General features: G+C 48.2%; 1 pseudogene; it reads right to left on the bottom strand.

Annotated features, from left to right (window-relative positions):
* Positions 1 to 13,958: 13,958 nt before the first annotated feature.
* On the bottom strand, positions 13,959 to 14,077 carry LOC134945272 (5S ribosomal RNA; annotated as a pseudogene).
* Between the last annotated feature and the right edge of the window lie 1,358 nt (positions 14,078 to 15,435).

The raw sequence follows: 15,435 nt of genomic DNA, 5'->3' as shown, positions 1-15,435 counted from the left end.
AACTCCTTAAGTTAGGGAATATTGAAGACGCTGCCGCATACATGCTAGAAGCGATGAAAGATATAGGCCTCTTGAGTTCACAAGCCGCTACCATGGCAGTATCGGCTCGGCGGGCGTTGTGGATTCGCCAGTGGAACGCGGATGCTGATTCCAAAAGAAATATGGAGGCTCTCCCATATAAAGGTGAGGCCTTATTTGGCGATGGACTGGATGCGTTAGTCTCGGCGGCTACTGCAGGTAAGTCGACATTTTTGCCCTATGTGCCTGCACAGGCAAAAAAGACATATCACCCTCACATGCAGTCCTTTCGGCCCAGTAAATACAAAAAAATGAGAGGTTCCCTCTTTTTTGCAGGTAGGGGAAAGGGAAAGAAGCCCACAGCGGCTCCAGGTTCCCAGGAGCAGAAGTCTACCCCTACTTATGCCAAATCTACAGCATGACGCTGGGGCCCCCTTGCGGGAGGCCGCTCGGGTGGCGGCACGTCTCAAACTGTTCAGTCAGGGTTGGATTCAATCTGGCCTAGATCCCTGGGTTTTACAAATAGTGTCCCAGGGGTACAAGCTGGAGTTTCAAGACGTTCCCCCATGACGATTTTTCAAATCGACTTTGCCAGCTTCTCTTCCAGAAAGAGCAGCAGTAATGACGGCAATTCAAAAATTATTTAAGGTACCAGGTCATAGTCCTGGTACCTTTGCCACAACAAGGGGAGGGGTTTTATTCAAGCCTCTTTGTATTTCCAAAGCCGGACGGCTTAGTCAGACCGATCCTAAACCTAAAAAATCTGAATCTCTACTTGAAACAGTTCAAGATGGAATCACTCAGGGCAGTGATTTTCAGTCTGGAGGAGGGGGATTACATGGTGTCGGTGGACATAAAGGATGCTTACCTGCATGTTCCCATTTATCCTCTTAACCAGGCTTATCTGAGATTCGCCATTACCAGTTCCAGACGTTGCCTTTCGGTCTCTCCACGGCGCCGAAGGTATTCAACAAGGTGATGGCGGAGATGATGGTCCTCCTTTGTCAAAAAGGAGTCAATATAATTCCTTATCTGGACGATCTCCTGATAAAGGCGAGATCCAGGGAGCAATTGCTACAGAACATCACACTCTCCCTGTCTACACTCCAACAACACTGTTGGATCATAAATTTTCCAAAATCACAGTTGGATCCGACAACAAGATTGTCTTTTCTCGGGATGATTCTGGACACAGAAGTTCAGAGAGTTTTTCTTCCAGTGGAAAAGGCTCTGGAAATCCAGAAAATGGTAAAACAGATATTGAAACCATCAAGTGTGTCAATCCATCAGTGCATTTGGTTGTTGGGGAAAATCGTGGCGGCCTATGAGGCCACACAGTTTGGCAGGTTCCATGCCAGAGTATACCAGTGGGACCTGTTGGACAAGTGGTCGGGATCCCACCTACACATGCACCAGAAGATCGTCCTGTCGTTAAAAGCCAGGATTTCACTCCTGTGGTGGCTACACAGTTCGCACCTACTAGAGGGACGCAGGATCGAGATTCAGGACTGGGTCCTGGTAACCACGGATGCGAGTCTCCGATGCTGGGGAGCTGTCACTCGTGGAAAGCTTCCAAGCAAAATGGTCAAGTCAGGAAGCCTGCCTTCACATAAACGTGCTGGAATTGTGAGCCATTTACAACGGCCTTCAACAAGCGGTACATCTTCTTCAAGATCATCCCGTTCAGATCCAGTTGGAAAATGTAACAGCAGTCGCATACATAAACAGGCAGGGCGGAATGAAAAGCAGAGCGGCAATGGCAGAGTTGACGAAGATCCTCCTCTGGGTAGAAAGGCATGTACAAGCACTGTCTGCAATTTTAATTCTGGGAGTAGACAACTGGGAAGCAGACTTCCTCAGCAGGCACGATCTCCATCCAGGAGAGTGGGGCCTCCCCCAAGAAGTCTTCGCAGAGGTGACAAGTTTTTAGGGAGTTCCTCAAGTAGACATGATGGCATCTCGTCTCAACAAGAAGCTTCTGAGATATTGTTCCTGGTCGAGAGACCCTCAAGCAATAGCGGTGGATGAGCTAGTGACCCAGTGGGTATTCCGGTCAGTGTATGTCTTCCCTCCACTTCCGCTGATCCCAAAAGTTCTCAGGATCATAAGGAGAACAAGGGTTCGAGCAATCTTCATTGCCCCGGACTGGCCAAGGAGGGCTTGGTACCCAGATTTTCAAGAGTTGCTCATGGAAGATCCTTGGCCTCTTCGCGAGGACCTGCTGCAGCAGGGGTCGTGCGTGTATCAAGACTTACCGCGGCTACGTTTGACGGCATGGCTGTTGAGCGCCGAATCCTAGCCCGAAAGGGTATTCCGAAAGAAGTCATTCCCACACTTATTCAGGCCAGGAAAGGAGTAACGTCGAAACATTACCACTGTATTTGGAGAAAATATGTGTCTTGGTGTGAATCCAAGAAGGCTCCTACGGAAGAGTTTCACTTGGGACGTTTTCTCCATTTTCTGCAGGCTGGTGTGGAGGCGGGCCTCCGATTGGGGTCAATCAATGTCCAGATTTCGGCCTTGTCAGTGTTTTTCCAAAAACAATTGGCCTCTCTTCCAGAGGTTCAGACCTTTGTGAAAGGGGTTCTGCACATCCAGCCTCCATTTGTGCCTCCAGTGGCACCATGGGACCTTAATGTGGTGGAGCAGTTCCTTCAATCGGATTGGTTTGAGCCTCTACGAGAGATAGAGTTGAAGTTTCTCACTTGGAAAGTGGTGATGCTTTTGGCATTGGCATCCGCACGGCGGGTGTCTGAATTGGGGGCCTTGTCTCACAAGAGCCCTTACCTGATCTTCCATGAAGATAGGGCAGAGTTGAGAACTCGCCTAAATTTTCTTCCAAAGGTGGTTTCATCTTTCCACATAAACCAACCTATTGTGGTGCCAGTAGTTACTGACATGTTCACTGAATCAAAGTCTCTAGATGTGGTTAGAGCTTTGAAGATTTATGTCGCTAGAACAGCTCAAATTCGGAAAACAGAGTCCTTGTTTGTCCTGTATGCTCCCAACAAGATTGGGTGTCCTGCTTCCAAGCAGATTATTGCGCGTTGGATCAGAGGTACGATTCAGCAAGCTCATACTACGGTTGGATTGCCGTTACCGACGTCGGTGAAGACCCATTCCACTAGGAAGGTGGGCTCATCCTGGGCGGCTGCCCGGGGGATCCCGGCATTACAACTTTGCCGAGCAGCTACTTGGTCGGGGTCAAACACATTTGCAAAACTCTACAAGTATGACACCTTGGCCAATGAAGACCTCAAGTTAAGTCAATCGGTGCTGTAGGGTCATCCGCACTCTCCCGTCGGTACTGGAGCTTTGGTATAAACCCCATGGTCATGAAGTGGACCCCAGCATCCTCTAGGACGTATGCGAAAACAGGATTTTACCGGTAAATCCTTTTTCTCCTAGTCCGTCTCCAGGTGTGCCGCCATAGAAGCACTGGAACGATCAATACTGGTGGGTTTAGTGGTTGAGAGCCAGTTCTGATTTTGGACCCGGGCAGTGTTGGGCTCTTCTGGCTTTCTCAGATGTGGCTCAGGCGTTACCTATGGAGAAGCTGCGACATGACTTCCTAGGACACGCAACTGCACCACGCATCACCATTATATTTGAATGTGCCATGGCAATATTTAAATCTTTTTCAGTGTGCCGCTAGTTGTAAAAAGTTGAAAATTCTCTGCCGTAGATGTTGCTGGGCGCCCGTCCCAATGCGTACTTTACCTTCAGTTTAGTTCATTAGAGTTACACATGTTGTGTTATATTAGTTTTGCATGTTGCTGTAATTGGTTCATGCCTGTTGGCGTGTGTTATGTTGAATGCCATGTTGTGCGGCATGGTTGAGGCGTGAGCTGGTATGTATCTCACCACTAGTATTAAAAGTAAATCCTTTCCTCGAAATGTCCATCTCCCTGGGCACAGTTCCTATAACTGAGGTCTGGAGGAGGGGCGTAGAGGGAGGAGCCAGTTCACACCCATTGAAAAGTCTTAAATTGCCTATGGCTCCTGCGGAACCATCTGTACCCCATGGTCATGAAGTTGACCCCAGCATCCCCTACGGACTAGGAGAAAAGGGTTTACCGGTAGGTATTAGAATCCTGCTTTTATTAGACTACTGTATTGTTGTTGTTTTACTAGCAATTTTAGGTCCTGTTTTCCCCACAGAGAGTTTTCCATTGTACTCCTTTTATCATACTATTTAGTGCCATCATTGTGAATTTTTAGAGCTATTATTATAATAAAACCATGTATATTTTTATTATATCAAATGAGTAAGCAGTCTGCATATACATACATGTCACCATTGGTCGCTTAAAGGTATCTTTATCAGCTTTTCCTATATATATATATATATATATATATATATATATATATATATATATATTCCTACGGTGTTTTATATATATATATATATATATATATATATATATACTGCTCAAAAAAAATAAAGGGAACACTAAAATAACACATCCTAGATCTGAATGAATTAAGTATTCTTATTAAATACTTTGTTCTTTACATAGTTGAATGTGCTGAAATCAAATTTATTAACCCATGGAGGTCTGGATTTGGAGTCACACTAAAAATTAAAGTGGAAAAACACACTACAGGCTGATCCAACTTTGATGTAATGTCCTTAAAACAAGTCAAAATGAGGCTCAGTAGTGTGTGTGGCCTCCACGTGCCTGTATGACCTCCCTACAATGCCTGGGCATGCTCCTGATGAGGTGGTGGATGGTCCCCTGAGGGATCTCCTCCCAGACCTGGACTAAAGCACCCGCCAACTCCTGGACAGTTTGTGGTGCAACGTGGCGTTGGTGGATGGAGCGAGACATGATGTACCAGATGTGCTCAATTGGATTCAGGTCTGGGGAACGGGCGGGCCAGTCCATAGCATCAATGCCTTCGTCTTGCAGGAACTGCTGACACACTCCAGCCACATGAGGTCTAGCATTGTCTTGCATTAGGAGGAACCCAGGGCCAACCATACCAGCATATGGTTTCACAAGGGGTCTGAGGATCTCATCTCGGTACCTAATGGCGGTCAGGCTACCTCTGGCGAGCACATGGAGGGCTGTGCGGCCCCCCCCAAAGAAATGCCACCCCACACCATTACTGACCCACTGCCAAACCGGTCATGCTGGAGGATGTTGCAGGCAGCAGAACATTCTCCTTGGCGTCTCAGTGCTCAGTGAGAACCTGCTTTCATCTGTGAAGAGCACAGGGAGCCAGTGGCGAATTTGCCAATCTTGGTGTTCTCTGGCAAATGGCAAACGTTCTGCACGGTGTTGGGCTGTAAGCACAACCCCCACCTGTGGACGTCGGGCCCTCATACCACCCTCATGGAGTCTGTTTCTGATCGTTTGAGTAGACACATGCACATTTGTAGCTTGCTGGAGATCATTTTGCAGGGCTCTGGCAGTGCTCCTCCTGTTCCTCCTTGCACAAAGGCGGAGATAGCGGTCCTGCTGCTGGGTTGTTGCCCTCCTACGGCCTCCTCCATGTCTCCTGATGTACTGGCCTGTCTCCTGGTAGCGCCTCCATGCTCTGGACACTACGCTGACAGACACAGCAAACCTTCTTGCCACAGCCTGCGTTGATATGCCATTCTGGATGAGCTGAGACTCCAGTTACCTGTACTACTGACTCCTGTTGTGATGCTGTTGTGCTGACCATGCTGTAATTCCTTGACAAAGGTCCTGGTGTGGACCGAAACGTTGGATGAATATGGACATTACCTTGGAACTTACATTAAAAATTACCTTTTTTGATTTTTTTGATTATTGAATTGAAATCTGGAGAGTGCTATCTGTTACACCTTGTGGATAATCCTGTATTATATATATATATATATATATATATATATACACATACATACATACATACATACATACATACATACTTTTTCTTTTCTCTCTTAGGATTTTAATAACCTACCGGTAAATCCTTTTCTCGTAGTCCGTAGAGCAGTGGTTCCCAAACTGTGTGCCATGGCTCCCTGGGGTGCCTCGGGACACTTGCAGGGGTGCCCTGGGTTGGTGGTCCAGGATCAATTCAAATTATTCATGGTCAATCTAATAGGCAAAACCAGTGCTGGTGGCTGCCAGTCATAAAATATGTGGCCAAACAGAAGCAAATCTTGTCCCTCACCACACAACTGAGGATGACATATAAACGCGATCTACTTAATGTAATATTTCTTTCTAAATTTCTCAATAAAAAATTTTTGGCCTAGGGGTGCTGTGAAATAAATTCTGATATTCTAGGGTGCCGTGATTCAAAAAAGTTTGGAAACCACTGCCGTAGAGGATGCTGGGGTCCAATTTAGTACCATGGGTGTACAGACGGTTCCGCAGGAGCCTTCGGCACTCCAAGACTTTTTAAGAGTGTGAACTGGCTCATCCCTCTATGCCCCTCCTCCATACCTCAGTTTAGAAAATGTGCCCAGGAGACCGGACGCACTCTAGTGGCACTCTACAGAGCTTTGCTGGAAAAGACTTTGATAGGTTTTTTTTATTTTACAGGGAAGCTGCTGGCAACAGCTTCCCTGCTTCGTGGGATTTAGGGGGGGAAGTTAGAACCAACTTCTTAATTAGTTAATGGTTCTACTTCCGCTGACAGGACACCATTAGCTCCTGAGGGTGCTGAACATAGCTCAAGCCTGGCCAGCGTTCACTCCCGCAGCACTGCCACCACCCCCTTACAGAGCCAGAAGAAAGAAGGCGGGTGAGTATTTTACCGGAGTCTTGCAGAGAGGGCCCCCCGGTCATCGTTGGCGGCTTTTCAGGTACCAGCGCAGCGGCAGGGACGCTGCGCGCCATGTCTCTCAGCACAAATGCAGAGCGCGTGGGGGGGGGGCGCACTCTGAGCTTCATGTAATACCTTTTTCTCTCGCTGGCATAGATGCACAGATGGTTGTGTTACCCCTGGGGCCAGAATAAAGATTCCCATTCTGTGGTGGAAGCGCCCCATTGCAAGGGGGCGGACTTCTCCTCAGAGCAGTGCCAGATTAAGGTCCACATGGGCCTGGAGCTGAAAATCAGGAAGGGCCTATTGTGTGCTGCTGCAGGGGGTGTGACAAGCACTATGGCGGTATGACTAGTGATGTGGTGGAGTGTTGAGCTGAAATGTCAGTGCCGACTGCCGATCACGCCTGAACAGAACAACTATTGAATTGCTCTGCTGGGTGGCTGCTGGTGAGAAAAATAATTGAATCTCACCCACTGAGTATATGGCTGTGTTGTAGTGAAGTAGACCCAAGGCAGGATCAGACGCGGTCCACCAGGAGGTGGCCTTTATTCTCATTAGGTGCGGGGGGGGAGTATGACATTACAGCACAGAGGAGGTTTTGGGTGCCTTGACAAAGGGGCGTGCCTGCCCCAAACCGTTGGCTTTGCTGTGTAATGGATTAAAATCACTTCACTGTATTATTTAACATCTCCAACTCCGAGTGCCGCTGCTTGTTGTATTATTGGTCAGTGTCATTAAGGTACGCGTGAATGCCGATCCATGATCCGTGTGTGTGTGTGTGTGTGTGTGTGTATATATCTATATATATATATATATATATATATTTATTTGTGTGTGTGTACATATTTACATATTAAGGACCCAATTTATCAACGATGCATAACGATAACTCCTTTAGCACTCACTAGAGGTGTTATGTCATCCTTTCAGTATTCAGCAAACAGCGATAGAATTTGCCCCTGTACCGTTCTCACCAGCTATAGATGGCATGAACAGGACAATCCCCATTGCCAGCAGGGTGAAACTGTCATGCATATGTGCAGATTGGAGGTCGTGCATGCACATGACACAGAAGCCCGTTAAGCTACCAGCAGAACGGAAAATGCCGCTGAGGGGAGAGACAGCGCCGGACCTCGTAGGAGAGGTAAGTATTGCTGAATATCAGCTGCATTTTTGTCTGTATCACAGTGATCGTAAATGAAAAATGCAGCTGTTCATTTTTATTATTACATGGTGTCCAACATATTACACACATATTAACTGTAGGTATCTATGGGCCTAATTCAGACCTGATCGCTTGCTAGGTTTTTTTTGCAGCACTGCGAACAGATAGTTGCCGCCCATAAAGGAGTGAATTTTCGCTTTGCAAGTGTGCGAACGCATGTGTAGCAGAGCTGTACAAACAGATCTTGTGCAGTCTTTGCACAGCCCAGAACTTACTCAGCCATTGCGATCACTTCACCCTGTTCAGGACCAGAATTGACATCAGGAACCTCCCTGCAAACGCTTGGACACACTTGCGTTTTTCCAACCACTCCCTGAAAACGGTCAGTTGCCACCAACGAACGACCTCTTCCTGTCAATCTCCTTGCAATCCGATGTGCGAATGGATTCTTCCTAAAACCCATCGCACAGCAATGATCCGCTTTGTACCCGTGCGACTCACCTGCTCCTTGTGGTGCATACACATGCACAGTTCTGACCTGATCGCAGCGCTGCAAAAAACGCTAGCGAGCGATCAGGTCTAAATGACCCTCTTTATACACACACTGTATATAGACACCAGGGCTTTTAATACGGGTGGTGTGGAGCCAACCTTACTCACCTTCGCTGCAACCTGTGCACCCTAGTTACGGGGTAAAGGCGCTCTTGCCCACCCTCCCCATGGTGCGCAGATTTAATGGCGCTGCTTTTGGGCTGCACAAGGCGCACTGACAACCTGTTTTGAAACTGATACACAGAAATACCTAGACAAGGAAGGGGACACACTTTTTATGCTGACCTGCAGGAAGGTTCTTTGGGCATGCCTGTGTCCTGTGGTCTGCAAGCATCCAGTGACACCTGCATTTCCTCCTATGCTCCACCCACAGCAGCAGCTCTGACTTGCATGATTAGTGCACTGCTGCCAGCTGAAATCACATGCAGAGGAACGGTGGGGGAGTGCATGGACTTCAGGTGACTGAGCCTCACAGCTTCAGAGAAAGGGGCGGAGTTTCGGATGAACAGTGGGCAGGGGCGGGGCTTCGTACCACCTCGGTTAGAGCCGGCCCTAACCTATATGATGCCCTAGGCAAGATTTTGGCTGGTGCCCCCTAGCACCCCCACTGGTTCCGCCTCTGACCTCAGGTGACTGAGCCTCACAGCTTCAGAGAAAGGGGCGGAGTTTCGATCGAACAGGGGGCGGAGCATCGGATGGCCAGGGGACGGAGCTTCGGACAGCCCCATGGATGGAACCTCTGTTTGCTGATCGGTGGGGAAGTGAATGCATGGACTTCAGGTGACTGAGGGTTACAGCTTCAGAGAAAGGGTCGGAGTTTCGAACGAACATGGGGCGGAGCTTCTGATGGCCAGGGTGCGGAGCTTCAGACAGCCCCGTGGATGGAACCTCTGTTTGTTGATCGTGGGGGGGGGGGGGGGGGGTGAGAGCCTGGGTGAGGAGGAGGTGAGGGATAGGGAGGGGAGCTGAGTGGGCTGTGGAATCTGGATGGTGACAGGAGTTTTTCCTCATATCACCACTGGCTGCACAGCACTGAAGGAGGATCCTGTGGGCCTGTTTGCATGGGCGGGCCTGGAGCTGCAGCTCCACCCGCCCCATTGTTAATCCGGCCCTGTTTTGCACGCAGACCCAAAAAGCTGCTTACAAAATTGTACAAATCGCAGAAGGCATAAAGTACTAATTTGCGGGAATGAGAATATCACTTGCAATTGTATTCTTCCCGTTATGTGTAAACTATGGGAGGGATGTAAGGTCGTCCGAGTTCGCCGGATGTGCAGGTTGCCAGCCAAAGTTGAATGTTATTTTTAAAGGGGCATTCATTTACAAGGCAAAACCATGCCTTAGTGATTGCCCCTTCAGAAAAACGTCCGAGTTCGGCCGGCAACCTGCACGTCCGGCAAACTCGGACAGCATTACATACTGCCTCGTGTATTATTGCTAATCTATTAAAAGGGACACCGATTATTGATATTTTTTTAAGGGGGAACAGATTAATGATATTTAGTAAAAGGGGCATGGATTAATGTTAATCTAATAAAAGGGGCACAGATTATTTATATTATAATGTGGGTTGACCACACCCCTCCTATTGATGGCCACACTTACCTAAGTCTGGTTATGTCCCTTCAGTGGGCCCCTGCCATTGCATTCCTCTGTGGGCCCTTGATGCCCCGGTCTGACACTGACCTCAGTGGACGACCCTGGAGCAGCCCTGGGCAACCCAATCTGCCATCTGAGAATTTAGATATCTTCCCAGGAAAGGAATTCCTGAGCTCTTGCAAAGACCACCTGCTGCTGGCAGAGTGAGTAAGAGCCCAATTATCAGAGGTGCTTCAGTTTCCCTAGTCATTTGTCCGGGGACCCTCTAACATGATGGTCTGAGATAAACCACTACACGCAGCTGTGCACAGGCAGCCTATGGCACTTATCAGGGTGATCTATAGGAGCTTTGTATTGTCCCTCCATTTATTTCACCCCTATACCTTGTCCCTGCTTCCAGCTACCGTCACCCCTAGATCATGTCCCTGCATCCCGGTACCATCACCCCTGCACCCTGTCCCTACGTCCTGATAGACTCACCTCTACTCCCTGTACCTGCATCCAGGTACCGTCACCCCTACACCCTGTCCCTGCATCTAAATACAGTCATCCCTACACCCTGTTCCTGCATCCAGATACCATAACTCCTACACCTTGTCCCTCCATCCAGGTACCATTACCCCTGCAATCTGTCGCTGTATCCTGATACCCTCACCCTTACATCCTCTCCCTGCATCCCAATAACCTCACCCCTACACCCTGTCCCTGCATCCCAGTACTCACTCCCTGTTCCTGTTCCTGCATCCAGGTACCCTCACCCCTACACCCTGACCCTGCATCCCAGTACCCACACCCTGTTTCTACATCCAGGTTCCCACACCTTGTTCCTGCATCCAGATACCATAACTCCTACACCTTGTCCCTCCATCCAGGTACCATTACCCCTGCAATCTGTCGCTGTATCCTGATACCCTCACCCTTACATCCTCTCCCTGCATCCCAATAACCTCACCCCTACACCCTGTCCCTGCATCCCAGTACTCACTCCCTGTTCCTGCATCCAGGTACCCTCACCCCTACACCCTGTCCCTGCATCCCAGTACCCACACCCTGTTCCTACATCCAGGTACCCGCACCCCTACACCATGTCCCTGCATCCCAGTACCCACACCTTGTTCTTACATCCAGGTACCCTCACCCCCACACCATGTCCCTGCATCCCAGTACCCACACCCTGTTCCTACACCCAGGTACCCTCACCCTGTCCATACATCCAGGTACCATCATCCCTACACTCTATCCTTTCATCCAGAGACCCTCACCTCTACACAGTGTCATTTCATCCAGAGACCTGCTCACATCTATAGCAACACCCAGTCTAGCAATCTCCTAGACTACCTATGCCTCAGATCTCTGTTCCTATCCTCACACTCGTCTCCTCAAAGTCATCTCCTCTCAGTTTTACCCCATGGGAGTGGTGTCCTTTGTATTTTATGGTGGTGGTTGGCGCTCTCTATATAATATTGCATTTATTGTAATGTTCTTTAATGTGTGGAGGTCATTTGAATGCTTTGTGTATTACATGTTAGTCACTGGGATGCTCTCTAATGTGGACACTGTTACTCTATCTTTTTTATGTGGCAGTCATTGCGATTCTCTTGGTATTATATGATGTTCACTGCAATACTCTCTGTATCATATGGCGACTGTAAAGCTTTCTGTGTCATATGGCGGTCACTGCAATGGTCTCTGTATTATATGGTGGTCACTGTGATGCTGTCTGTATCATATGGCGGTCACTGATGGATCTGTATATATGGTCACAAACTTTTTGTTGTTATATCTTCACTTAAGTAGTTGAAGGTAGGCACTAGCTATGACCTCCACGGGGATAGCGACACACACAGCACAGGCCACACCCACTTTGTAAACCACACCACACTGGTCATACCGCCGCAGCGCTTGTCACACCTCCTGGCGAGGCACACAATAGGCCCTTCATAAATTTCAGCTCCAGGCCCATGTGGACCTTGCTGTCTGTTCACGGGAGAGGTTCTATGGGAACACAATTCACTAGCAGGCTGCACTCATTGCAGGAATTATCAGGCAACAGATGAGGGGTTCACCGACCTTTCAGTGATGTTCAGTTCAACATTTTCAGAATTTTCATCCTATATATACTCTATCCAGACCATCCATGGCGCCATCTGCTTGCAGGTTCCTGGTGCAGCAGAATGACATCACATGGGAATGCTAGCATCGGCAGCAAAAAGGAGAAAAAATAGACTCTTTTGTGGGCGCACTCTTATTTTAAACTAATGTATGAAATATCAAAGTAGATATAAAATTTACTTTTATTAATAACACAAAGATAAAAAAGTCAGTGGTTAATGAAGATTACAATAAACAACGTGGCAATAAATTGCTAATACTAAATAGATAGAAAAATTAGTAACAATCAAATGCTAATATTAGCATGATACTAATTCCGGCTGCCGAAGTCCAGTCACAGTGTCATAAAGAGTCAACACAGGATAAATTGAAAACAATTAAGACACCAGAAAAAATAATTATAATCCCTGCGTTAGCATGTGAGTATGACACCTGATAGGAATTAGAGCAGGGGTGGGGAACCTTTTTTCTACCGAGGGCCATTCGGATATTTATAAAATCCTTCGGGGGCCATACAAAAATTCTCAACTTAAAAAATGACCCTGCCCCCCAGTAGGTCTGCCCCTTAGAGGTACTGTGTGTGCGCGCCGGAGGCGCGCACGCGCCAAAAAAATGGGTGTGGCCAGTTAAAAATGGGACGTGATACACATATGCCCCCAATAGTGCGGTGCCAGATCCACAATTGCCCCCACAGTGCCAGGTATACAAATGCCCTCCACAGTTCCAGGTATACAAATGCCCCTCACAGTGCCAGGTATACAGATGCCCCCACAGTGCCAGGTGTACAAATGCCCCCCACAGTGCCAGGTATACAAATGCCCTCACAGTGCCAGGTATACAGATGCCCCCACAGTGCCAGGTATACAAATGCCCCCCACAGTGCCAGGTATACAGATGCCCCCACAGTGCCAGGTATACAGATGCCCCCACAGTGCCAGGTATACAGATGCCCCCACAGTGCCAGGTGTACAAATGCCCCCCACAGTGCCAGGTATACAAATGCCCTCACAGTGCCAGGTATACAGATGCCCCCGCAGTGCCAGGTATACAAATGCCCCCCACAGTGCCAGGTATACAGATGCCCCCACAGTGACAGGTATGCAGATGCCCCCACAGTGTCAGGTATACAGATGCCCCCACAGTGCCAGGTATACAAATGCCCCCCACAGTGCCAGGTATACAAATGCCCCCCACGGTGCCAGGTATACAAATTCCCCCCACAGTGCCAGGTATGCAGATGCCCTCCCCCCTCCCCTCCCCTCCGTGCTGCTTACCGTGAGACACGGAGGAGAGCGCGGCTGTCGGGTGGGAGCGGCGGCGCCGTGTATTACTTCAAACCAGCCGCCGGTTCGAGAGCCAATCAGAGCTCGCGGACCGGCAGCCGCGGCTCCTGATTGGCTGCCGGTCCGCGAGCTCTGATTGGCTCACGGACCGGCGGCTGGTTTGAAGTAATACACGCCGCTGCAGCCGCCCGACAGCCGCGCTCTCCTTCGTCTCCCTGTTCTAACAGCTGAGACACGCTGCCGCCGGACTGAGCGGCAGCATGTCTCACTGACACCAGCTTGTGGGCCGGACCAAACGGCTTCGCGGGCCGTATACGGCCCGTGGGCCGGAGGTTCCCCACCCCTGGATTAGAGTATATATAGGCAAACAAGCGTGATATAACCGGCTGTCATGAGAGAGAAGAACAAAGAACAGTTGGAAAGAAGATAGCAGAGTGATTCTGCTGTCAGTGTTAGACTCTGAGCGTGATGAGCCGGTCTGCACTCTACTAAACTGGGTCTTCCTCAAGAGTCACCCACTTGAGTACTGACCCAGCCCAACACTGATTAGCTTCCAAGATCGGACGGTTTTGGGCGTTACCAGTGTGGTATGATAGTAGAGAGAAAGGATAACGATATTCGGATGCTCTGGAATCACTGATGAGAGTTCACGAATTTGAAAGCATAAGCGGAAAGGCCAACGGAGATGAGATGAATCTGCTGCCGTTAGACAGGGAATCCCTGAATCAATGGTGAGAGTCCACGAAAGATAGATACAGATTGAAAATAGTAAATGAGGCTGATAGCCAAATTGATAAGTCAATAAAGTATCCAATATAGTTGATAGTAACAGTTGTCAATTACTTCCGAATGTAGTAACGTTCCGTTTAGTCAGCTGGTTAAATGAATATGGAATGCCACATATGAAAGTATGACAGGTGTCTGGAATAAAGGATATGAGCCCAAAAGGGGGGGGGGAAATAACAATGTAAACAAATGCAACAGATGATAACTGTATGTCTATGATTTTATGCACTTTAAAGTTTCCCCAACACTGATACTCCTGTATGGGAAGGGAGTATCAAAAAGTATCTAGAATGAAGATATGAGCCAGGAAAAATATTGACAATGTAGTAGATAATCTTATACGGGATGAGAGTATCTATTAGTATCTAAAAATGAAGACATGAGCCAGAGAAAAATGAGAGTATCTATAAGTATCTAAAAATGAAGATATGAGCCCTGAAAAAAAATGACAATATAGCAGATGTAAAGGGAGAATCTATGAGGCTATGAGTCGGTATAAACAATACAAGAAAAAATATGCAAATATAGATATAGGCCCTCATTCCGAGTTGTTAGCTCGCAAGCTGCTTTTAGCAGCTTTGCACACGCTAAGCCGCCTCCTACTGGGAGTGAATCTTAGCTTAGCAAAATTGCGCACGAAAGATTCTCAAAATTGCGATTACACACCTCTTAGCAGTTTCTGAGTAGCTCCAGACTCACTCGGCATCTGCGATCAGTTCAGTGCTTGTCGTTCCTGGTTTGACGTCACAAACACACCCAGCGTTCGCCCAGACACTCCTCCGTTTCTCCAGCCACTCCCGCGTTTTTCCCAGAAACGGTAGCGTTTTTTCACACACACCCATAAAACGGCCTGTTTCCGCCCAGAAACACCCACTTCCTGTCAATCACATTACGATTGCCTAAACAAAGAAAAAGCCGTGAGTAAAATACCTAACTTCATAGCAAATTTACTTGGCGCAGTTGCACTGCGGACATTGCGCATGCGCACTAAGCGGAAAATCGCTGCGATGCGAAGAAATTTACCGAGCGAACAACTCGGAATGAGGGCCATAGTCAGATAGAAAGAAAATTGACTCAAAGTTGATACTCAAAACCTTCAAGCATGCCATGTACTGGTAATAAGGTACTGATTATCACATGAACATACTGGAGTTTCCTTATTAAGCAAGGCAC

Source organism: Pseudophryne corroboree, chromosome 1, assembly GCF_028390025.1.
Source record: "Pseudophryne corroboree isolate aPseCor3 chromosome 1, aPseCor3.hap2, whole genome shotgun sequence".
Lineage (NCBI taxonomy): Eukaryota > Metazoa > Chordata > Amphibia > Anura > Myobatrachidae > Pseudophryne > Pseudophryne corroboree.
Note: the sequence above shows the minus strand (reverse complement) of the source record. Positions and strands in the feature narration are given on the sequence as shown.